Source organism: Eucyclogobius newberryi, unplaced genomic scaffold (assembly GCF_026437365.1).
Source record: "Eucyclogobius newberryi isolate DKJ021-1_F unplaced genomic scaffold, fEucNew1.0.hap1 SCAF_7, whole genome shotgun sequence".
In the NCBI taxonomy this organism is placed as follows: Eukaryota; Metazoa; Chordata; class Actinopteri; order Gobiiformes; family Gobiidae; genus Eucyclogobius; species Eucyclogobius newberryi.
In genome coordinates this window covers 15382973-15409024 of record NW_027316389.1, presented here as the reverse complement: position 1 = coordinate 15409024, position 26052 = coordinate 15382973, and the positions used below count along the sequence as shown (strand labels likewise).

At 42.5% G+C, this 26052-nt stretch overlaps 1 protein-coding gene across 1 annotated transcript in view; it reads left to right on the top strand.

Moving 5' to 3' along the window:
• The first annotated feature begins 855 nt into the window (after positions 1 to 855).
• Positions 856 to 26052, top strand: part of tspan9a (tetraspanin 9a) — a 197531-nt gene continuing 172334 nt past the window's right edge. Inside the window, exon 1 of the mRNA XM_072434832.1 lies at positions 856 to 923. The gene's annotated coding sequence lies outside the window, so the exon portion shown is untranslated. The remainder of the gene's footprint in view (positions 924 to 26052) is intronic.

Sequence of the window (26052 nt, the reverse complement as noted above, 5' to 3'; positions counted from 1 at the left end):
AGTAAGTTCACGATGCTCCTACGGACATCACATTACTCATTTACATGTTTATTTATATGAAAATGAATATGCATTTGTTAAGAAACTCTCTCTAAACTTCCAAATGGGCTCTATGGGCTTTCATTGTTTTATTGCGTTCACTGCAAAGTTGTCGTTGGGGGTGCTGATGGGGCAGTGAGTTTAGGGTTTATAACTGTGGCCCACTCAGAGGCTGCGACTACTAAGAAGTCTGTTCTGGCTTATATTCTGTATCACTCTGTCCTGATCCAAGATGGTTTTTAAGAGTGCTCTAGACTTTTTATTGGATTTGAACACATTTCGTGAATGACAAAAATGTTCATAAGAAGGCCTTAAGTACACTTTTTAAGAATGCTTCATGAATGAAGCCCAACGTCTCTTCCCACAGTGTCTCTAGTGAATTCTCCTCTGCCTCTGTCTGACTGAAGACTGACACACGCTGCTGCTCCAGGACTGTGCTCTTGACTCGGTCAATAAGAGGAGATGAGGTCACCCTCAGAGGTTTATGATCCTCGAGCTGGTGTCCGGCTGCTGAGCACTCTGTAAAATCACTCATTTCAGTGTTCTGCTACGTAACCTGTTGTAAACACACGCTGGAGGTGCTGCTATTGATGCTCTTCAACATTTTATAACCTCTCCAGGCCAAGCCAAAGTTTTATATTTCACTTTTATTGTTTGAATAAGCACCATCCCTATAGGATGTAATAATTCATGGGTGAAGCCAAGGGAAGAATACAGGACTGTAAACTGCTGCTTAGTGCTTTAATAAATTGTGAGGTAAATAAATAAAGTTGACTTTGTCTTGCTGAGTATTTAACCGACAATGTTCTCTTTTTGCAGACTCCTGACCTCACAGACCTGACGCGGCAGCCTGCCTCTCGCTCAGCTTCATTCTCAGAGAAAAGGTATGTTTTGTGTTTCACCTGCCACTCCGGCTTCATCTGCTAACACAATCTGTAAGCACGGCTGCTAAATAAAGGCAAGAGCTCCTGATTACCCAGGGGGTTCGTCAGTGCTCATCGTCTGTGGATCACTCCACTCACTCAAGTACCTTATGGAAAAGCTCTTTACTCACCCCAAAACAAATGTTTCTTCATTTCCCTGTGCACTCTCAGACTCTTCACACACGCAGACCTGAAAATGATCAGTAAAGAGCTGTGCGATATTTCGGTTCACAATACACATTACATTATTGTTTTTATCATACATTACTATATTATTACTGATGTTGCCACCATTTTTGTGCCACAGAAAACCTTAGTATGTGTTTTGCTTACAATAAGTGATGATCGTTTTTACCACTAATCACTTTTTGATCCCAATGTAAAAAAACAACTTAGCTCTCTTTTTAATAATTTCACAATGACAAAGAAATTACCCTCTTACAACATTACCTTGAAAGTCCCTGCACTGTAAAAGCTCCCTTGAGAGCGTATGGCCTCAATTAAGATACGTACCAAGTGGATAATCTCCATCCACATTACAATAGTCACTCCTTTGTGTCCAGACAAAATCCTCCCACTAAGAAACGATCTCACACACAAGTCCCAAGCGCTTCAAAGAGAAAAGAAGCTTAAGAGTGCGAACTAAAATTAGCCGGGGCAATAGATAACCTGTACCCCAGGATCAAAGCGGGGCCAAACTGTCAGGCTCTTCCTCGGCGCCAGTGGTGGCACGGTCCGACCCAAGTGGGAATGTGGAGAGAGAGAGAGAAGCGACATGCTATTGATGTTAAAGGATGAGAGCTGAAGAGGCCAGAGAAGAGGTGTAACGTTCCACCGAGGGGGATTATTCACAGGAGCTCTGACACTGCGAGGTCAAGGTTTTGTATGTAAAACATTTCGGTAATCCAGAAACATAAGTGACTCGTAGGCAGGGCTTTAAAGTCAGCAGAGAGTCCACTAGGGTGTGCATTCGTATGCGGCGTGCAAAAATAAACAGCAGCTCTTTGGAGTGTCATGCTGCCTTCACTCATAGTTCAGTTTTCTTGCTGTACATGCCGGAGGTACACAGGTATTCTATACAAACAAGAACACATAGGAGCATATTACTGCTGCAAGGAAGGTGACTACACAAGAGTTTACTGGTTTAAAATTTTACCTTTAAACTTTCAAATCATGTCTCTAATAAGTCTTGCATATCATACTTTCATCATGATATACTATTATTTGTATGATTTGATACCACAATAAGTGTAAAAAAAAGTATTTTATTTTACTACTACTTGTTCAAATGATAATTAATCTATTTATTTTCGATCACAAGGTTTAGTATGCTAGTTTTAGTATCAGTGAGACAATTATGACTAAACCAGGAAGTACAAGGATAATTGATATTTGTAAGTAATGTTTGATCAAAATCGTGTTCGCCGACCGCAAACATGTTGGCCTTGAGTGGTTCAATAATCTCTTAATGTACGTTCTTGATGATGGATTGATTTTGTGCCATACTGCACTCTCTGACGTCTACTAAAGATCTTTGTAAACAATCATGCTGTGTTACTATCAATTGATCAATAGTTTTATGATTAATACACAAGATGTTGCCACTGCTTTTAGCCTGAGGGGAAATGTATGCCATTTCTACAATATTCATTAAGATGATAAGAGATTGTAGTCATTATTTTGTCATTGTAATTAGTGGTGCTGTTGTGGAAGAAGGGGAATGTTTTCCAGGCGCACATAGAATTGCAATGCAGAAGACGTTAAGCTGTAATTGCATGTATTTTCAATGAGTGATTTTATATTTCTATTATAATTTATTTTTAACTTAATTCTAAGATGGCATTGAAGTTAAAACTAGATGGTTTTCTTTAAACATGAAATATCTCTTGTAGAAAAAGCTTCAGTTGTAGTCATCTGGACTCAGTTAGAAAAAATAGATGTTTCATAGAACGTTACATAGGTGAGACTAAACAGCCTCTACACAAGAGGCTCTATCAGCACAGAAGAAATACAAGTTCAGGACCACAGAGTGCCGTGCATCTCCATCTTGAAGCCTCTAATCACTCGTTTGAAGACGGTGAGGTGAAGATTTTAAGCAGGGAGAAAAGATGGTTTGAAAGAGGAGTTAAGGAAGCTATTTTTGTTAAAAAAGAAAGACCTTCTTTAAACAGGAATGGAGGTCTAAGATTCAACCTTCCTGTAGTCTACAATGGTATACTGAACCCCTGGAGAGGTAGAGGACCAGGACCAGGACGTTTAGATGCTAATCAGGTCCTCAGGGTGGGTGAGCCAGGGTCTCACAAAAACATAGAGGATACTAATAGCCCATCAAAGGACTGAATAGGCTCGGTAGATACCAAGAGGGTAAGTTTCGGTTGAAACAAACAACTCTTTCCACTTCAGGAAGGCTCCGCCCAATGGGCTGGACTTACCACAGAATAGTGCAAATATCGGAGTTCTTGACCTAAATTCTCTTATTGACAATGACTCTTGGATGAGAGTCGAAACGAGTCCAGATGACTACAACTGAAGCTTTTTCTACAATGGAACACGCCTGGACGAATGAGGGATTACACCGACATTAAATATCTCTGTTTACTTTTGAACTGAAAAAGAGTAAGAGGGATTTCAATGCCACAAGGCTGAATTGGAACAAAAGTTTAGCTGCAGAATGTTGAGATGCATTTTTATTATTATCTTTATTGCATTATATAACTTTTCAAGTGGAGGAACTGCTACCTACTTGTCTCCCAAGTTAATGCTTTACCAGAAATGTTCCACAGCATGGCATAATCAACATAAATCTGTTTTTTTTTATACCTTGAAAAACATGCATTCTTACGGTGAGCGGGTTTGCCTTTCCACAGATCTAACCTGTAACTTGGCTTGTAGGCGCCACTTGCTTGTCTCCATGGAGATAGATACATTTAATGCCATAATAAACATGAAATATTCCAGGCAATAGCAACAGACCAATGGACACAAGCAGGTGGCAGACTCCATCCGAGAATTTACATAGTTCACCATCAAATACAAACACGCTAACACTTTTTTAAATTTTTTAAATAAATCTCTTAATAAAGCATGGGCAAAGACTTACTTCATAATCAAAACAAATGGTTTATTAAGAACAATTCAGAACTTCACTACCCTAACTCCTAACTCCTAACTCCTAATCCTAACCCCTATAAAGTGGCACCACAAACACTGATTTCAATGTAACGTGCATCTATTAATGACGTTTTGCTAGTCTTGCTTTTTGACGCCCTCATAATCCTACACGTACTACAAAAGTGTCTACTCTATAAGATTCCCTGCACCCTGTAGTGTGACTAACGGATCTGGCCTTTCGTGCAGTGGATTATTCATCTTATTGACAGACGTACATCTCTCATTCCTGATGCCCAGAAGAGTTTGCTTCGTTTAGGTCTGTATAAGGAGCTCCAGTGGCAGTGTGGGAGAGAAGGGGGGGAGTGGGCATAGTGTCTGATATCAATACCCCCCCGCTGTGCACGCCGAGACCCACCGACAGGTTTTACTTCAGCCGTGAACCATTTACATACTTATTCCACCAGGCCAAATGGCGTATCCTGTGGCCATCGGAGACCCTCTCTCTTTAATTGGCTATTGATTGACTCTTCTTTTGGCAGCGGGAGACAATAAATTACCGCCTGCTTGAGAGCTTGTCAGGCGGACGATACGGAAAGCCGGGGGGGTCCGGGGTATTATTCTCCGAGTCAAATCCGCACCTTGCATTATTTATACCTCACTCATTTTTATTTATGTGGCAGGAAATGGTGACGCAATGGTGTGATGGAAGAGCGGTAATGCGGCGTCTGTTTCTGTTTGAATAGGTCAATACACATCGATTGTGTTTGGATGTTCTGCGAGATGGAATTATATATATATATGTGTTTGAAAGAAGAAAAACATTTTTTTTCCTATTGCCATGACCTTGACAAATGTAAGCATAAGGTGGTTGTTAATACATACAGTCTGTTGCATGTATGCGAAGCTGATGAATTTAAATGAAAGCCATAAATACAAACTGACCTTCCCGGATGATGCCGCACCTGATAAATATTTCTGGACATTTGCATTTCACAGAACGTGTCTAATAAAAATGTCTGCACGCCAGAGTGATGCTCGCACGGCGGTGAGAGTTGTAATTTCCCTGGCCAGTAATTACTCTATACTATTTATTTTGCTCAAGTGAAGCATGTTGATTAGGAACTCACTGGATCTGCGCCATGTTGACTTTTTATTACAATAGTGTCGAAACGGGAACATCAAGAGAAAACCAATTATTACTGATGGCCGCATGTTCGTAACGTAACCATGACAGCCGCAGTGGTTCGGCACTCGATACATCTGGGATAAATATTAGTATGTTCGCTAGCAGATGTATATTGTTGAGATCTGTGCAGTCGAGCGATCAGTCACAAGTTCAAGTCCCAACATCTGAACCAGAAGCCAACTGCAATCACAGACAAAACTGAAGTAAATTAAACTAAATAATGCAGCACAATTTGCCACCTTTGGTTTGAAAAACAAGTTATTCTTGCAGTACATTTTAGCTACTTCTGGCTGCTGCTGCTGCTGTGTTTGGAAATTAATTATGCAGGGAGACTGAGAGTTCCATCAGACTTTCCAATTATGTGCGAAACAACTAAACTATGAAAGCGTCTGTTTTTGTTGTTTGCCCTCATAATCAGTCCACGGGGAGCTACCTTGTGCAGCCTTTCCGTGGGACGTCGAGCAAACGGAGCCAAGCGAGAGCCAAGCAAGAGCCTGTTATCCACGAGCCCAACAATGTGTCAGTCACGGCGGCCGCACGTGCAGTTTACAGCGGGGTTAACAACAGCCACGTACCCCACACACACCACACTCGTCCACCTCTTTATTGTTTCTTCAGCCTGTTGCTTTGTTCCGTCACTCAACCAGGCCGTACGTTTAAGCAGCCTGCGGAGCCACTGAGGAATCCCGCTCCTCCATCATGTGCTATCATTGCTCTTCCTAGTCATTTGGTAACTATCCTGGGAATGCTCTCCCTGTGGCGTTGCTCACATCCCTGTCCTGTGGAGGCCGACGGGAGCTTTGATGGTGTGCGCTCTCACGTGAACGCGCCGTGTGCCGGTCGCAGGCGCGTGTGTGCGTGTCTGTGGGAATGCTGACAGGCAGCCAACTTGGGTATTGATCTGTAGCCGTTCTGACTGGGGCGCAAAGGGCAGGCGGTATCATCTGTCAGTCTACTGAGAAGGGCATTACAGCACCCCTCATCTTAGATCACAAATCCCTCTCCAAATAAGAGGGAGGACGGTCAGAGAGGTCCAGAAGAGTTTGACTCAAAGTTAAAGCGTATTGTTGTGAGTTGATGATTAAATCCGACCCTCGAAAACCTTTCTAGTGACCTAATGGTGAGTCTTTGTTTAACAGCGTGGGGTCCAAGGAAGGAAAAGTGTCGCATAACTAGAATGGTAAAGTGAGAATTCCACCTGCTGTGATAAAGAAACAAGTCAAAGAGTCAATATAAAAATTCCCTTCTCACACAGAGGCAGGTGGTCTCGTCTCTTTTTCTAAGCTCGGGTCCTCTACCAGAGGCCTGGGAGCTTGAGGGTTCTGCGCAGTATGTCTGCTGTTCCTAGCACTGCACTTTTCTGGACCGAGACGTCTGATGTTTTTCCAGGGATCTGCTGTAGACACTCGTCCAGTTTGGGGGTCACTGCCCCGAGTGCTTCGATGACCACGGGCTCCACTTTCGCCTTCACAGAACATGCTTGAAAGTATTTGATGAAATCTCCATGCAATTTGCAAAACCCTTTTGAAAATAGTAGACAGTGAATGGCAAAATGGACCTTGTTTTAATGTCTTCTCCATTAGCCTCCTAGCTCTAGGAAATGTCAGTCTGACCCAGCGCCTCTCACAGCGGCACAGGTGGCTAACACCGGGGCCACCGGCTAACCGTGTGCTTTGACACGGAGCTGCGAAGTACCTCGAGTGTCACCAAAGGACACACAGAGTCGTATTACACTTTTAAATGAGGGTGGAAGCGGGATTCAGGTATGCAAGGACAGACGGTAAATGGCTAAAAGCTTACAAGTGAGTGCTTCTTGAACTGCTCCTGCTTCTACGTCCTGTCCACACTCCTCCTCCTCCTCCCCATCCGGGATTTGTTGATAGAGACAAACGTCGCCACATTCGGGACCCACGTGTGACGGAACCACTCTGCACCGACCTCTGACCTCTCTGACCACCCAAATGTGCCTCCCTTCCCTCCCCCTCTGCACGCGCCTCTCCCTGGCAGGTCTTTCCACACTTCGGTGACACCACAATTACACAGCGCTCAGGCGGCATACGACCGATCCACTTTGACGGAATTACACGCCTATAAACACTGCCATATATAGTCGAAATGTGCGCATCGCCGCGGGGTATAATAATAAATCATAATCGTCCGCGGAACATTGCTGCTTAGCTTTAAGTGAGTGAAAAATTACTTCAAAGGTTAGCCCTATATCTTGCGTAAAGACAAGAACGCAAATTGACGTTTCGCTTTGTCGTCTTTTTGTGTGTGTGTGTGTGTGTGTGTGTGTGTGTGTGTGTGCGGTATTGTCTCTTTTTCTAATTTGTGTCTTCATTTGCTGGGGAAATCTATTTGTCGTAATCGCAGCCGAGATTGCGTTTGATTGGGAGCGGCGTCTGAAAGGTAACAAACCTCTTGTTGTCGAGATGAGATAGGGCATTGCTTGATTGTATTGACGGAATCCAAGGTCGCCACAACTACTCTGGCGTGACTTGTGCGCGGCGTGCTCCTTCACAGTGATTATTCCATTATTCTAAATCTTCTAAATCTGTTTCTAGCGCACATTTAGCACGCTGATGGGACCAGTGTGTGTGTTATTTTTTGGTGCCGTTGTGTGGTGTCGTCCGTGCGAGCCAGCGGCGAGGCAGCGGCTGACGCTCATAAACAAGCTCTGCCAATAACAGTCAGACACGGGCCTATTTGTGTTTGTTTGTCAGGAGATGTTAATCTGAATTAGTCAATGCGCCGCCCTGTCTCTGCACTGACGCATGTGCTTTTACTGAGAAACAAAATGAGAGGTGAACTTGAAAGAATTGGCAAAAACAGTGAGATTGTAACAAGATTTTCTGTTGTGTCCAAGCATACAGTTGTTATATTCTTTTCCATTCTGAGTCATTATAGCCTATAATACTAGAGTGCAGTCCTTCATGTATTGATTTGGCATAGGTGTTTGTATAAGGACTGATTTTTGATATAATAACTAATACAGTCGATACAGACGTGTCGCTGAGTTGTCATATATTTTGGTTTATTTCCTGATTTTGTGCGCCATCTGTCATAAAATCTGAAAATAAACATCTCCCCAGAGACTTAAAGCTGCTATATATTATTAGAGGTATCTTTTGTTACTTTTTATGTTATGTGGATAGACCCAGGAATGACAAAAATAGTCTAAAGTTTCAAGGACTGCTTTTGGCTTTATATGTAATTAAATAATTCTTCATCACGGTTTGCAATCTTCTTTTCTGACATTAACTTTATTTGTAATGAAACATAATTTCAGTGATCTGAAAGAAAAGAGGAGAGCGTTGTGCTAAGAGCAGGAGGCTGTGGGGAGGAGCTTCTGTCTGTTGCTGCTGTGGAGACGAGGGGGACAAAGTTGGGCTGTGCTCTATTAAACTCATATTGATTTATCTCAATTTCAGTTATTTTTTCCAAAAACAAAGTAAAATGGCTTTTAATAATGATAAATGATGAACAAAAAGTATAAATAAAAGGAGCTGATAAAATCCTGAGGCAAAATGGACACAAGCCTTCATAGATGTTCTAAAGAAGAGTGCCTTGTCCCCCAGATCCTGTATCATATACTGTCAATGTCACTGTGACTCAAACATAATACATGGATCATGAAAAGTATTTTTGTTTGTTTTGGCTGTTAACTTTGCAATATTGTGAAATAAAAAATATTAAAAGATGGCACAATTATAAATACAAATAATATGCTTCTTTCTTGATTACTTTGATTACTTACAGATTCAGTTGTAGTCATCTGGACAAACACGACGATTCGACTCTCAGCCAAGAGTCATTCTCAATCTGTGGATCTAGTCTGTGAACTCTTTATCCTACTCTGAGCTGCGTAAGTCCTGCCCACCGGCCCGAACCTCCTGATAATGGTCCTGTCTGTCTTTTTGTTTGCACTGTTTTAACTTTTCCTCTGCAACCACTTCTTTTTTACCCTAACAGCCTTGAAATGGGCCATAGAAATCCTGTTGTTAGCAGACTGCAGCTCCCTCATCACTGATGAGTACATGATTCGCATCTGAATGGCCAGAGCTGACCCCGCCCCACGGCTTCAAAATGCTGCTGTATATTACTTCATCTATATCTCTTCTCCTGCTTAGAGACCGACTTGTCAACTTTAGATAAAGCAGATAAAGACAAAGTCAAGTTTGGAACATTTTGTCTTCTTGCAAAATGGTTTTAAAATGCAAAAGCTCTAAAATCTTCAGTTGTGTAATAATTTTTAAATTAATCATGCTGCATGCTTGAACTGCTCTATTCTGTGTTCCAATGTGAGTTCTACCATTTGTAAAAGCCCACTTTCTGTTAAATAATGCATTAAAGATGGAAACTCGGTAAAGATGAGTTGAATGCAAGTCTGGATTGGAAAATTAAGGTGTTTTCGTATGTAAATGATTCATGCAGCGCATAAATGTTGATGAATGTGCTCTTCAGTATAACTCAATCAGTCCTTACTCCATATGTTTGCCTTTAATAACATGATATTACACAAGCCTGTATATCGCCTCATGCATAGCTCCTAATGATATGCACGGGGACTTTATTCCATTTTTTGCTGTAATTTACATTTCATTTTAGCCTGTTGACAGCCTATAATTCATGCTCTGCCACACTATCTAATGATTATCTCATTAGCATAGGTAACGGCAGCTCTACCTGCTCCTGCGTTTAGCATGGCCACAGACTTGGGTTTGGTGAATTAAACACTGATAACAGAAGGAGGCTTTGGGTTGAACAAAACAGGTTTTAGTTTCCTGGCAAAAGGCAAAAACAGATACTGACTGATAAACAAGGTTAGCAAAGAGGAGCCTTCTTATAAACCTTGTGTTTGCTTTCAGAACATGGCGGCTTTGCTATAATGACGTCTTGTATCTTATTTATCTCTTCGCTGTCTGGTTTATAGAATTGATCATGATGAGAATAGAAAACGATCAGACATGTTGCAGGAAAATTGGTGTTGTTTAACCAAATTGCTGCAGTTAAATTTACATTTTTAAAGTATTCCTTAAGATATCAAAACTATCTAACATCCAAGGTCACATTTACTGTTCCTGTAAGGACATTTGCCCTCTGCATTTGCTCCATCCTTCAATGCCTGTGGGCGGAGCCCTGGACGCCATGTCCAGATGTTGAGCCAGGTTTTGTCTGAAATCTGGAGGATTAGCCTATATTGTCATGTTTTAGGTTGATGGGTGCAAACAATGCCGTATATGGCTGATTTGGAATATTTTTGCTGTGAAGCTATGAGATGCTCATACTTATACAAAATAAATCAATACAATACAACATAAAATATAGCTTCTAGGTTTCCTCAAAGTTGCATTTTCATTGATTCCTTCATATTTGAGTAATCTTTAATTGAGGTGCTGAGGTGTTCAGAAAATAATGTTTTCACCCACAGTTTTGAACAGAAGGTAAATGAACCAGGTTATTAAGCCATTTTAGATCAATATTGCAGTTTACAATGAACAAAATGTGAGATCACTATCTTATGTTATAGTGCAATATTAAGTATTATATTATATTATTAGAAATTCATTGTTCGGTTTAAGATATCTACCAGCGCCATTTTATGTCCTTTCTTTTTATTATCTGCATAACCTGTATTCATTGCCTTTTGCTTTGTTTTTGTCTCAAACTGCTCAATTTATGCAGACTTGGGATTGGATAACAAAAGAATTCAGAAGTGAATGCCTTTTTGGTGGCACCCTTTTTTGTCACAATCCTTAATATCACTTCTAGGTTTTATTGTAACCTTTAAAGAACTGAAAATACTAAATTCATCATTATTTTGCAGAAGACAGGCTTGACCTGTTTGCAACACTTAATTGTGTTTTCCCCTGCTTCAGCCAGTTGTTTGTTGCTCCTGCTCCAGATTCCCAGCAGAGATTATTCCGAGACCCTTTTACACAGCCTGGATCAACCCAAGCTTTGCTTTGTCCCACATTTAAAGTGATTTTATAAGGCTGCGTGGTCAATTCTCCCTAGTCTATTTTTAACTTTGCGTCGACTGTGTATTCGCGATTGTACACGGTGTCACAGACTTTACAGTATTTCCCCTTGATATCGCCGCGTCCGCTGGCTTATGTGTGAAAAAGAGTGAGGATTAATGCCGGATTCCCTCCCCCAACAAGAGCCAAGCTATTTTCTCTCCGGAGGTTCCCTTTGTTAAATCCCAATAGTCATCATATATGTTTACGCCTACTCGTCGTGTGTAGTTAAAGATGGCACACAATTACCCGCGCCATGCTAAACTCCAAATCCGGCAGATTTATGTCCACTCCATTGTGCAGTTATTGGCCCCGCTGTGTGATTTGCTGTATATTTGATTTGCTCACCTCAGCGCTAATCCTCTGACAATACCCACCGCCGCCATATTGAATGTGTGAGCCCACCTCAATTGCGTTTTGATTTGGAGTCGATAGCATCTTTTTCTCGACTCTCTTTTCCTGAGACAACGGTGCTGTTTGAGATGTTTCCGCTCCGGTATGTGGGTCTTCGAGAGCTTAAAGGGGGCCAGTCTGAAGTGCCCTCATTCCGGCAGAGTTTACGTCCGGCGAATGTGGATAAACAGATGGGGTGTTTTCAGTCATCCTGTTGCATATCAGCGCTATTGCGAGGGTTTAAGAGGGATGAGAGGCGACCTTTGACATGTGTGGCAGACTCCGTTTTGGCTCATGTGCCGTTAATTTAGCTGACATTTATAGTGGTATTTGGGGCTCCTGCGATAACATAAGGGCTCTGGGATTGCTTGTTGGAATTGGCGCATTTTGATGGACAAGGATCAAATAGTGAGAGAATTGTGCAGGATTTAGGCATGCGTATGGCTGCAGTGATAAGACCTCCAAAAATTCATAATAAAATAAATAATGTTCAATAAAGGCTGTCATTTTTCACGTTTATCCATCCATCCATCCATCCATTTTCTGCCGCTTATCCGGGGCCGGGTCGTGGGGGCAGCAGTCTGAGCAGGGACTCCCAGACTTCCTTCTCCCCAGACACTTCCTCTTACTCCTCCGGGGGGATCCCGAGGCGTTCCCAGGCCAGCCGAGAGACATAGTCTCTCCAGCGTGTCCTGGGTCTTCCCTGGGGCCTCTTCCCGGTGGGACAGGACATGTTGCAGGTCCGGGTTTCATGGAGCCATCAGGACAACATCGTCTGCAAACAGCAGAGATGGAATCCTGTGGTCCTTAAGAAATTTGTGCCTAGAAATTCTGTCCATAAAAATTATGAACAGAACCGGTGACTAAGGGCAGCCCTGGCGGAGTCCAACATGCACTGGGAACAGGTCTGACTTACTGCCGGCAATGCGAACACAGCTCCTGCTCCGGTCATACAGGGACCGGACAGCCCTGCGCAGAGGGCCCCGGACCCCGTACTCTCGGAGCACCCCCCAAAGGACACCCCGAGGGACACGGTCGAAAGCCTTCTCCAGATCACAAAGCACATGTGGACTGGTTGGGCAAACTCCCATGTACCCTCGAGTACCCGATGGAGGGTATAGAGCTGGTCCAGTGTTCCACGACCGGGACGAAAACCACTCCACCTGAATCCGAGGTTCGACTATCGGTCGGATTCTCCTCTCCAGTACCTTGGAATAGACCTTACCCGGGAGGCTGAGGAGTGTGATCCCTCTGTAGTTGGAACACACCCTCCGGTCCCCCTTCTTGAACAGAGGGACCACCACCCCGGTCTGCCAGTCCAGAGGCACGGTCCCCGAACGCCACGCGATGTTGCAGAGACGTGTCAACCAAGACAGTCCTACAACATCCAGATACCTTAGGTACTCAGGGCGGATCTCATCCACCCCCGGAGCCCTGCCACCGAGGAGTTTGCGAACAACCTCAGTGACTTCAGCTTGGGTGATGGATGAGCCAGCCTCCGAGTCCCCGGTCTCTACTTCCTCTTCGGAAGACGTGACTGAGGGATTAAGGAGATCCTCAAAGTATTCCTTCCACCGTCCGACGACATCCCCAGTCGAGGTCAGCAGGCCTCCACCCGCACCGTAAACGGTGTTGGTGAGGCACTGCTTCCCTCTCCTGAGGCGCCGGACGGTTTGCCAGAATTTCTTTGGTGCCGACCGATAGTCCTCCTCCATGGCCTCCCCGAACTCCTCCCAGGCCCGGGTTTTTGCCTCTGCGACAACACGAGCCGCGGCTCGCTTGGCCTGCCGATACCTGTCGATGACCTCCGGAGACCCACAAGCCAGAGTGGCCTTATAGGCCTCCTTCTTCAGTCTGACGGCATCCCTTACTTCCGGTGTCCACCACCGGGTTCGGGGGTTGCCGCCACGACAGGCACCGGAGACCTTGCGACCACAGCTCCGAGCAGCCGCATCAACAATGGAGGCGGAGAACATGGTCCACTCGGACTCAATGTCCCCAACCTCCCCCGGGACATGGGAGAAGCTCTCCCGGAGGTGCGAGTTGAATACCCTACTGACAGAGGGCTCCACAAGACGTTCCCAACAGACCCTCACAATGCGCTTGGGTCTGCCAAGTCTGTCCGGCTTCCTCCTCCGCCAGCGGATCCAACTCACCACCAGGTGGTGATCGGTTGACAACTCTGCCCCTCTCTTCACCCGAGTGTCCAAGACACGCGGCCGGAGGTCAGATGACACGACAACAAAGTCGATCATTGACCTCCGGCTTAGGGTGTCCTGGTGCCATGTGCAATGATGAACACCCTTGTGCTTGAACATGGTGTTCGTTATGGACAAACCGTGGCTAGCACAAAAGTCCAATAACTGAACGCCGTTCTTCCCGATCACCCCTCTCCAGGTGTCACTGTCATTGCCCACGTGGGCGTTGAAGTCCCCCAGTAGAACAACGGAGTCCCCGGTCGGTGCACTGTCCAGTACTCCTCCCAAGGACTCCAAGAAGGCCGGGTACTCTGCACTGCTGTTCAGCCCGTAGGCCGCCACTCCCGAAGGCGGAGGGACGCGACCCTCTCGTTTACTGGGGTAAACTCCAACACGTGGCGGCTGAGCTGAGGGGCTATAAGCAAGCCCACACCAGCCCGCCGCCTCTCCCCGCGGGCAACACCAGAGAAGTGGAGCGTCCAGCCCCTCTCGAGGAGATGGGTTCCAGAGCCCAAACTGTGCGTGGAGGTGAGGCCGACTATATCTAGTCGGTATCGCTCAACCTCCCGCACAAGCTCAGGCTCTTTCCCCCCCAGCGAGGTGACATTCCATGTCCCCAGAGTTAGTCTCTGTGTCTGGAGATCTGGTCGCCGAGGCCCCTGCCGTCGACTGCCGCCCAGATCTTTCTGCACCGGCCCCTTATGGATCCTCCTGCGGGTGGTGGGCCCACGGGAGGGCGGCCCCACGTCGCTCCTTCGGGCTGTGCCCGGCCGGGCCCCGTGGGGTAAGACCCGGCCACCAGACGCTCGCCATCGAGCACCCATCCCAGGCCTGTCTCCTGGATGGGGCCCCGGTGACGCCGATCCGGGCGACGTAAATGGCCTTGTTCTTTTACTCATCATAGGGGGCTTCTGAACCGATCTTTGTCTGACCTGTCACCTAGGACCTGTTTGCCTTGGGAGACCCTACCAGGGGCTTGAAGCCCCCGACAACATAGCTCCCGGGATCATTCGGGCGCTCAAACCCCTCCACCACGTTAAGGTGTCGGTATTTTTCACGTTTATAAACACCAAATTATAAATCTACAAATAAATAAATATAGGGAACTTGGGTAAAAGGTCTACATAGGTTACTGCAGGGCTGCGCAAATAGAATTAGATAGAATTTAAATCAAGATGGTGATTAATTAACTCTCAATTTTGCGTGTTAATATTTTTACTTGAAAAACTTTTGACTTTTTAGTGGAATTTTAGCAGGCAGCAGTGCACTTTGATCTATACATACCGGTATGTCTTTATAATGCTCTTCAGTGGAGGGATCAGTTTCAGATTCAGAAAAGTAAAAAGACAGAGCCTTGCAAAAAGGTCATTCAATTAAAAAGCCTCTTTTACTACTTTTCACCCCGATGAAGGCCAAAGGGACAAAACACGTTGGCATTTTAACCCTACTTGCCCTGTGGTTATAAGGACTTTTTAATTGAGTGACCTTTTAGTGTTTTTTTTTTTTTACTTTCCTAGGTGTTAAATTGCAATGATTAAAAGTATTTATTGTTCATGTTCACGGGATTAATATTGAAAAGTAGAGCTGCAGTCGACAAAAGACATTGTTGGTAAGAAGCGCCTTGTGTATCGATCGTTGATTAAAGTGTATCGTTAACTCTCTAAACTATTAGTAGCTCTATATAAGGCGCTAAACATAGAAAGAAGTACTACTAGTATTCATATATATGGCTAACTCAACACATGCCTTCTCCTATTGCTGTCTATTTAATTCCTCATAATCCTAACATTATAATATAATCCCTCATTAATCCTAAATTCAGACCAGGGCTAATCTAAATTGTGCAGAACACCTCATTTGGACACCTATGAGTTTGATTTCATAGGTTTGAATCATATCTGAAGCGAATCTTGTGCAATGACTGCTATTCTGAGATTTGACTGCTATTCTGAAGGAAACTCCCATTTGGTTGACACGCCTCACATTTTGCCAAAAGCTTTTCAGCTTTCCCAACTCTGGTTTCTGACACTTGGGATTTGTTCTGTAGATGCAGCTGCTTCAGACGCAGGAACTTGCAAGACTTGCCACACCAAATGCTTGGAACATGCTGCAGAAATGCTGGACAGCCTGGACACATGTCCATCACTTTCCATGTAAACCCCACATGTTTGATGCCTTCATCTGAAGGCCTCATCGACCAATTAACCAACTAAATGATTGAATGATAAAACCTTAAATTAAAGTAATTTTTGTTTTTAATAGGACAACATTAAATTTAACCAGAACATGTGAGTTATATGAGAGAATGTATTATAATTAAATGTAATAAATAATGTATAAATGCCCAGCCCTATACTGCAGTGTACACATCGTCCCATAATACTGAGTTATAAGAAGAAAGCGAACTGAACTTCAAAGCCATGGCAGGATAAAAGAAATGCACAACATGACAGAAAATACCTCACTTCAAAAGTAGTGAGCATGTGCAAAAGTCTGAAGGCTATCTGACAGCCCTGACATGACCAAAGCTGCAACCCAAACTCAAAATGCAACCGACATTAACATGGTGGCTGCGACCTGCATGAACCTGTAGGTTAAATGAACCGTCAATTGTCTTTTACATTCTGTTGAAAAGTGCAGTTTGGAGTTAGGCATTAAGTGTGGCTGCAAAGTCTCAGCCGACAATAGAGGGAAAGACACAAAGAATCCTGCAAAGGAGGTGATCAAATTGATCGGTTCAAGTTTACGACTACATTATGATAATTATAATAATTATCTCCCTGACTCCGATTAATGAGTGCAGTCAATATGACTGTGGGGGATATTTCACATTGTTTATATTAGCTTTTGGAAGAAAATCATGTAGATTCCATTCAAAGTGTACAACATAGACCAGGGGTGGGCAAACTACGGCTCACGGGCCACATCCGGCCCGCCGTGCCTTTCAATCCGGCCCGCCAAGCTTGTCCAAGTAATATAAAAAAAAAAAAAAAAAAAAAAAATATATATATATATATATATATATATTTTTTCTTTTTTTCTTTTTTGCCCTCAGGCATCTGTCTGCACTTGTATCCTTAATAAATATGACGTGAAATGAATTAAATAATAGATTCAATAGCCTATATTTGACAGAAAAGTTATATTTTATTTGATATTTAATTGTTTGGATTTTTTTTTTTTCACACCAATGATCGAGGGCCGGCCCTCCAATACTTGCCTGGATTCGAATATGGCCCTCGGAGGAAAATAATTGCCCACCCCTGTCATAGACTATAAATATTGGTCTATGATGTACATTTGAACTTTTATAATCAGAAATATAAGAAATCTTGGTTACTAATCCAGGGTCAGTCCTGGTTCAGTCCTAGATGGGCAACTTTGCAAAGGAATGTTGCTAAAGTATGAAGAATATAATCTATCTGTAGTTATTGTATTGTATTAACTCGATTTGTTGGAACAGTGTAGGAGATATTTTGTGCCACCCTGAATGTCGTCCATCCAGCCCAGCAGTCTTGGCCCTAAGACAAATCTGGCCCTTGGGTAAATTAAGTTGAATAGCCCTGGTCTAAACTTCAGGGTTGGCAACTTTTTAGCGTTGTAAAATATAACATGTTAGTGTTTACAGAGAGTCAAGTACATCCATAGAGTTGTGCTAATTGTGGCCATTTAAATTGATTTTCAATTTTCGATTTAATTGCGATCACTCTTGTAGTTCTTGCGCTATGCTGGAGTATTGTGTTTGACATTGTCCAACATTTTTAAATGTGATGTAGTCTGTCACACTTAAAAGGGTCCTTAACATCTTTTATATTCAGAAACCTGACAGAAGTCAGATTCAAATGCCTGATCTAAGGGGGGTCTTGCCCTTCACCAAATACAGCTTTCATGCACTTTAACAGACTGGCTTGACACATCTCAAGAGAATATATGCAATCTGGTGCAGCTGAATTTCCATTTTCCAAGAATGTATTATTTTTTTAATATCAGTTCAGGGATAAGAGTGAGTGGATGTGGATGGTCAGGAGATATGGTGGTCTGTGCTCGTCTGATCCTTTGTCTACAGATCATCTTCAGATCATCCCCGCGTTTAAGAGGATTAGCCCGATATGACATTAAACTGGGAGAGCAATCGCGGCCATCTGACAACAGGCTGTCTTCCACATAAGCACTGCACTGATATCGCAGAATTACCGCACACATACATCAAGTAGAGTTTATTTCCATTGCCCTTCACCCACGGCTCCCTCTGCTGAGTATATGCACATTCAGATTACGCCGCAACATGGAAATTCCACAATGTTATGGAAGGGATGTCAGTCATGGGTTCACTGTTATTTACGGATGCATATACTCCCCAAAGCAGGGACAAGACTTTGCTTATCGAGATTTATGAGGCTTTTCTATTTTGTTGGCTCCACTGTGTCTGATAGGTTTTCTGTGCAGGTGTCAGGGTCAGTCAGAATGAGATATTGATGAATTCAAAGTCCAAAGCTAGTATTTCATATTTTCAGAATAATTTTGCAGAACATTTTGAATGATGTCTGTCAAAGCCACATGGATTTGTCAGCTATATATATTTATAAGTTGTATTCCTATTCGGCTGGTGAGCAAGTAACATGTTTTAGGTTATTTGTGAGCAGCAGTGTGAGTTCGCATGACCCCCCCGTCAAGTCTGGGAGGGTTTCCGCTCGGTCCGCCTGCTTCCCCTGTCAACCAACCTTTAATAAACGCCTTGTCTTCCAGGAACTTCTGAACAAGATCCTGGCTCAAAGTTATAACACAGGTCTCAGGGGACTATTTAGAACCGGTTTCCTCATGGTTCCAAGTGAGACATCTATAGATGCCAGAGGAATGACCAGAAAGTGCTCTGAAACATTCTCTTTTCTTCCGCTGTTGCGACGCTTCGACCAATCAGCATGAAATATATATATTCTTAAGCTTTGACGGCTTTTAGCGAGAGACTTTCCAGATTGATTCATGTGTAGTAATCAATTCAGGTTGCTACACATATCCATCTGGCGTGAGCTAGATTATTGACGCAGTATAGAACGCGACATGAAAGAGGCAGCTGTATAAAAAACAGTGGGAAAGCCAATTGCCAGGTCTCGCCTTTGACAATGTTTCCGTCTGTACTTCACATTCCCATGAAGCGACACCTGAATTGGATTTGAATTCCCAGCTGGCCCTGAGAAAATCACAGTTGTATTTTTTGCTAGTCCTTTGGGTTTTTGAAATTACGTTCTAATCTTTCTGACGAGATTTAGTATTTCCTTTTCTTTTTCAAAGCGCCATAAAATCTCTCCTCCCGTCTTTTCTTGCCTTTTAACAAGATGTGTGAATGTTTGGCTCGTGTCTTGAATGAATTTATGAGAGAAAGTGCAGAAACGTGCTGGTATTTCAATAAATAATGTTTGGCTCCTTCTTTTGCACCCTCCCGTGCTCGAGTACTTGGAACCCTTGGAGTACCTTTAGAATTTATCAATGCCCCGACCCAGCTGTATTCATCACAATGTAAAATGCAGGGGCCCGGCCATACATCATCATCTGACTTCAAGGCCACTGTAAATCAACAATACAATGCCCAGGACGTTCACGCTAGACCGCTGCTGCACCACGCTCTGTTCATAACCTTGTTCAGAACCGTTATTCTAAATCTTGTTTGTACATGATAAACATTGGTTAGTCAGTGTTATAGCTGTAATAATGGGACGGAGGTGGAGACATTTCATATAAAGCAGGAGGCAATACATTTGATAGAAATACCTATAGCTCAAGAAGCATGAATACATCTACAGAAGCAGAATTCAAATGTTTAGCAAGTGCCCATACTGTGACATTGTTCCAAGATAACATCTGTCTATGGGACACAGAAAATATTAAATAATTTACATCAGGGTTTCCCAAACATTGTTTTATGTTGTACCTATATTGCTGAAGCAAGTTCATGGTTGTTAATTTTGTTCACTGACCATGGCCATAAGAGTGAATAAGTTTTGCCACTTGACAGGTTAGACTACACATTTCAGTAAAACTTAGTTAATAATATGCAATGTTACTTCCTGGTTGGACATGAGTGACTAAATCTATGTCCAAATTCAACGGATGCATCCTTCAGCCGACGGAGGCTATTCCTCCGTGTAACCTCCGGGGACTGCAAAGGCTGTGCCAAAACTGGACAGGTCGAGTCCATGGAGCCACTCCATTGCCCAGCAACCGAGGCTTGCTGCTAACGCTAATGCTAATGCGGCATGCATATTACGCACATGGCTGGATTGAAAATATTACGCTTTTAAGAGAACATTTTCAGACCTTGATTAAAGTTCATCCCACCCAAATCTTATGTCCAAAACAAAGATGATAACTATTATGTTCAGATCTTGTAAAATATAATAATTGCCTATTACCATAATGTTCCTGTGATAAATCTTTTGTACCTTAAAGAAAAGTAATGAAATATGCTTGTGGAATAGGCTCTTATCATGACAATAATAAATGTAAGGTAAAATATACATTTATGTCAGTTTAGAAAGATAGAGAAGAAAATATGATTTTCTGGGAATATGTCATATTAATCCCATTACACAAAACACAATACAAAAGGTTAGTGTAGCCACTTGTATAGCCAAGTAAATGTAGTGTGTAATTTATAAAAACACATCAAACTATTGTTGAATATCACCATAAACTCAAAGATACTCCAGAAATCTCAACAAAGTCTGTTCATTTTCCCTCCCACACTTGAAAATGTTAGAATCGAAGACCAAATGTATTTTCTGTAACTGACTAGAGATTTTAGCATAGTTTGTATTTTACTAATAATACTACCGTAATAATTCATTATTTTAGGTTGCACCACATCACCAAAGCAAATTCCTTGTTTATGAACTCATTCACTGACTATGGCAATAAAACTTCTGATTCTGATCTGATAAAGCTGTTAAGGTGGTCTTCGGTTGAGATAAAAACATTGAAGCTTTGAACCATGACAACCATAGAAACAGCCCCACAGTTCTGCAGTCAGTGGGAGAAGCTCGACCACCACATCTTCATGGATTCTGTGTCTGGACAATGCAGTGGGCAGTGGAGACATGACCCAACACACTCGGGCCTCACAGTTTGATGCTTGTCAACCAGAAGATGGGGATCCAGCCAAGATAAACCAAGTCCTGGCGGAGAAGATTCACACTCTTTTTGCAATGAGATAATGTGTCATGTTTGCTGAAAACCTGTCACATAAACAAACTGCACAAAGAAGTCCCAAGAATATTAATGATCGACTTGAAAAGCATCAAGTCACATCAGTTCACATCTTAAATACGACCTTTATTTTTCCATATGAAGCTTTATTTATGGAATATGATATAGCTTTTTAAATATTTAATGTCGGGTCACCAAATTCACAGCACTTATCAATAATGGTAATATCTATTGACTACAACCTTTATTTTACCCATCAGAAGCATACTACATGTTTTTATGATGAAATATGATGAATTATTGATATCAATAACTTTTTTATTAGTCCGTGGCTGCAGAGCCGCGGCGTGGTCAAATGGCCCAGCAGTTTCAGGAACCGCGGCACTGCCATATCCATACATAGCCTCATGGCTAACCCTAACCCTAACCTTAACCCTAACCCTAACCCTAACCTTAACCCTAACCCTAACCTTAACCCTGACCCTAACCTTAACCCTGACCCTAACCTTAACCCTAACCTTAACCCTAACTTTAACCCTGACCCTAACCTTAACCCTAACCCTAACCCTGACCCTAACCTTAACCCTAACCCTAACTTTAACCCTGACCCTAACCTTAACCCTAACCCTAACCCTAACTTTAACCTTGACCCTAACCTTAACCCTAACCCTAACCTTAACCCTGACCCTAACCCTGACCCTAACCTTAACTTTAACCCTGACCCTGACCCTGACCTTAACCCTAACCCTAACATTAACCCTAACGCTAACCTTAACCCTAACCCTAACCCTAACCCTGACCCTAACCTTAACCCTGACCCTAACCATAACCTTAACCTTAACCCGGCGCGGTCTGAAACGGTCAAATAGCGCAGCAGTTTCAGGAGCCGCGGCACAAAATAACATGGCAGTTTCGGCCGCGCGCCGCGGCTCTGTAGACACTCCCTTTTTATTATTGGATGTACGGTCACCAAATTCACAGCCCTTCAATCAATAATTGAAATATAAATACTTTTTATTGACTTTTTGCACTACCCACCACAAATATAGCATGTAAATAAATACATTGTTGTTGATCAAGTTATATTATTTTTTATTTGTTTGTGTGCCTCTTTTAAGGAGTAGCTATGTGCCCTTTTTGTGCAGAGGTTTGCCCCACTACGCCCTTCTGAAATCCTGTGGGAAACACTGCTGTGCTTTGAAACTCAGGAGAAAGTTAATACAGGAAACACGTGCATTTGAGATGTGCTTGTTTTCCCAATTTAAAATGTCAGCATGTGACGTGTCAGAGGCGCTTTAATGTCCACTGCATATTGCACAATTTTAGTGAACAATTCTATGTTCACAGCAGTATTGTCCTCAGACAATATATTGTATATCTCCTTCTGTCCAAATACGACAGTTTGAATGGACTTTTCACCTTGTTAGCTGCAGATTACTAGCTAAACTTGAACCCAAATCATTGCGGCTCACACAGTTTAAACCAAAAATCTTTTTCAGTTTGATTTAAAAATTCATTAAGTTTAATGCTTTTCTCCGCTGTCATGATGACACAACGAGGTGTTTTTCTACATCTGCTTCCAAAATGTCTTACCAGAGCAGAAATATTTAATATATGAGGCGAAGGATGCTCAGATGTTTCCTCCATGGAAACGTGGGCCACATTTGTCTACAGTATTTGTGCAACCTTGTGTAAAGGTTGAATTATTATTTATCATTTTAATTGCACTTCAAACTTAGTAAGCTGTTTCAACAGGAAAATGTTGTTATTTTATAAACATCAGGTACACACACCTTTATAGACTGTCTCTATTAAGCCCTTTGAAAGTAGGTAAGATACTTGTTAGCACAGTTGTCAGAACCAAGTTCCAGTATAGTTAAACAGCATTTGTTTTTGTCTTTTGCAATATATTCATACTTGCCATTTCAGGGTTTTACACCATGGTTTCTGGTTGATGCCTTTTACATTATTGTCCTAATTAAAAATCCTAGGTGCTGCAGACAGAAGTGTGTGTTCTCGGTCTCAGAAATAGCCACGTGCATTGTTTCCCTCTGCACTGGGCCATCAAATGACAGACAGCCCATTGTCATCTGTGCACAGTGATGCTGCCAGGAGACCATGTTTGTGGATGATGGTATTTAGGTGCAAGGAAAGCTCACAGTTGCCAGTTTTTATCCATTTTCAAGAGTTCATGATTCAGAGAAGAACACCAAATGCTCAACAGACTGGCTTTTCTATTTGTGCTGAGAATGACTGGTTTGGGAAACGGCTATACTGCCAACTGGGAAAGTTTGCCATTTTACTAGTGTGTCTGTTGTGGTACTTCACAACCAGATGTGTTCTACATTTAAGGTTTTCTGCAATGGACTTACTGCACATTATATTAGGACACCCACAGGGGTTGATAGTGGACCCACAATTGTTCCTACTATATATCAATGACCTTTGTACAATGTCCAATGTTCTAAAATGTGTCATTGTTGCAGATTATACTAAAAAAATTTTCTTCATGGGGTAATCTGCAACTAGTTATCAGAAACGATATCAGAAGAAATGGGGGGGGGAAGTCTAAAGCTTTGTGATATTGTTCAACTTAAAATTGCATCTATATTTATTTAACATCTATAAAATACCATCAAATTACGTGGGAGAATACATCAATAAAGAGCTTTTTACACGTGATTTTGACCAAGCTGTTTAAAAAGACTTTTGATACAGATGGCCAACAAATGAGCCAATGCTTGTCCAAATTAATTAAATCTAGAAAAACATCTATCATTAGGAAACAAATTGACCTCCTCTGGATGGTTTTTGAGTGATGAATCTATGACCACATTTTAAACAAACTTCTCTTCATCATCATAGTATTTTGTCTTGTGTAGGGTTGAATGCCACAACTTGCCACTCGTCCTGCTTCACAGCTTTTCTGATTGCACCAAAATAAAAACACCCTTATTTCTTGGTTGTCCATAGCTGTGTTTTTCACCCAGCGCAGTTACTTTTGTGCACATTGAATGTCCTCAGCAGACGGCCTGTGTCTCCTCCATCCCTGGGTCTGGACTGGCTGGTTGTTTTATGACCCGTACCTGCTTTAGTGGCTGGAGTCCAGGCTCGGTGTGGTCCCTGCGCCGCACAGCCAGACGTGTTGATGAGAGCCAGCCCCATAGCCCGGCCTCTCCCTAACTCACCCTGACAGCCACGCCTTTGTAGCCCCTTATTCAGACTGTATTTAAACAGATGAAGCCCTGATGCGTGGGCGCGTGCTGTGGATGGGGAGTCGTTTTAGCACGAGGCTCACTTTATTAGTCTTTTAGCAAGTGCAGCGAGTGTATTTGACTTTTAGATTGCCCCAGCGGTCGGAAATCAGACTCAAATGTGTCCAGCTGTTTTACACATAATGGAGCTGGACTTAAAACATGTTTTATTCACATTTGAAGGGCCGCCTTAGAAGTTACGGAAATTAGAATTTAATGGACTTGGCCTCGAAACACACCTGTTGTGACCTTAACGATATGGCACTAAAACTGGAGACAATAAATGGGGCTGTATGAACTTTGAGTTTCACTGTCATGCCACACATGGATTTCAGAGTAATGAAAACTATTTGCCATGGCTATTAGCAATTAGGATCAAAATGTTATCGCATTTGAGTGATTAAATGTACTCAAAATATTGCCTATAAACAGGAAGCTGATAATCGATCAAATCTAGACACTTAAACACTTCTTTGGGTTTTTGCTTGTAACTATGATTGATTGACATTATTTCATCCATTACTTTTTTATCATAGTTTATAATTTGCTGTATTATTATTGCTATTGTATTATGTGTTGACAATGGCAATAAACCCATTCGGAGTCAAATTTGTCCCACTCTGGAGCACAAGTCTCAGAGCATTCTCAGAATGCCTCGGGAACTTGTATTGGTGAGACATTAAACTGGGCCTTTTGTGAAATATATGTGGACCCAGTTCTGCACTCCCAATCTTAAGCATTGTTTTGTTAGCGCACATCCTTGGCCACTTGTACATTTGCATCAGATTTACCACCGATGACAAAACCAAAACCATCTATGAGCACTTTGTTCTTATCTGTCATGTACCGCTGAGGAGACTTTGCACTCCAGCTGATGTTTTATAAACAACTGCTTCAGCTGGGCGCTCCTCTCACCTCCCAAAGAGAAAGGATGAGGCTAAAGTCGCTTCTGAAAGAGCCTCTTTTTCTCCTCGCCCTGCCTTATCAGTCATTTGTATGCTTGATGGGTGCTGCTCTCCTCTCAGGGGTTCACTGAATAACTTCCACAGCAGTGTTCCTGTGGCGGCCGTTAGACTTCTCACTGCTCAATAGCCCACAGTTGTACAAGCGAGCTACAAACCTGCCACAAACACAGCGCATACTGGCTTTGGCATTGGATTAAACACCAAGCCTTGGGCAGGGAATAAAAGCTGGAAAATTGATTTGGCATGCGCAGTTAAAATGCCAAATGCTCTTAAAAGGCCTTTCATTAACAGTTCTATTGTTCACATGCTTGTAGATCCGTGAACAAACTCAACAACTCATTTACATGTATTATTGATGTTAAAAAACAAAGCTTTGACAGTGCAAGACCATTTACTGCCCTTAACAAATACATTTTTAAAGCAATACACATAGGGGTGGGCAATATTGACAAGAATCAAAAAGGCAATATTGTTTTGGAGTATCTCGATAACAGTAGTCAGACGGTATTATGTCAATCCAACAGAAATGTGTTAAAACTGTCTTTAAATGTATATGTTGAGGTTTAATTATCAGAATAAAGTACGGTGTGCCCTTATCTTTATATCACTTCTTTATTTTTAATCAGCTCTTCATGCAACACATTTTACTACAAACAATATACTCAATTTTCAAATTTTGCACATCTTCAAAACATTTACATTTCATTTTATTGTCCACCTACAATTAATATGAGATGATCTATCAGATATTCGTTATTATTCA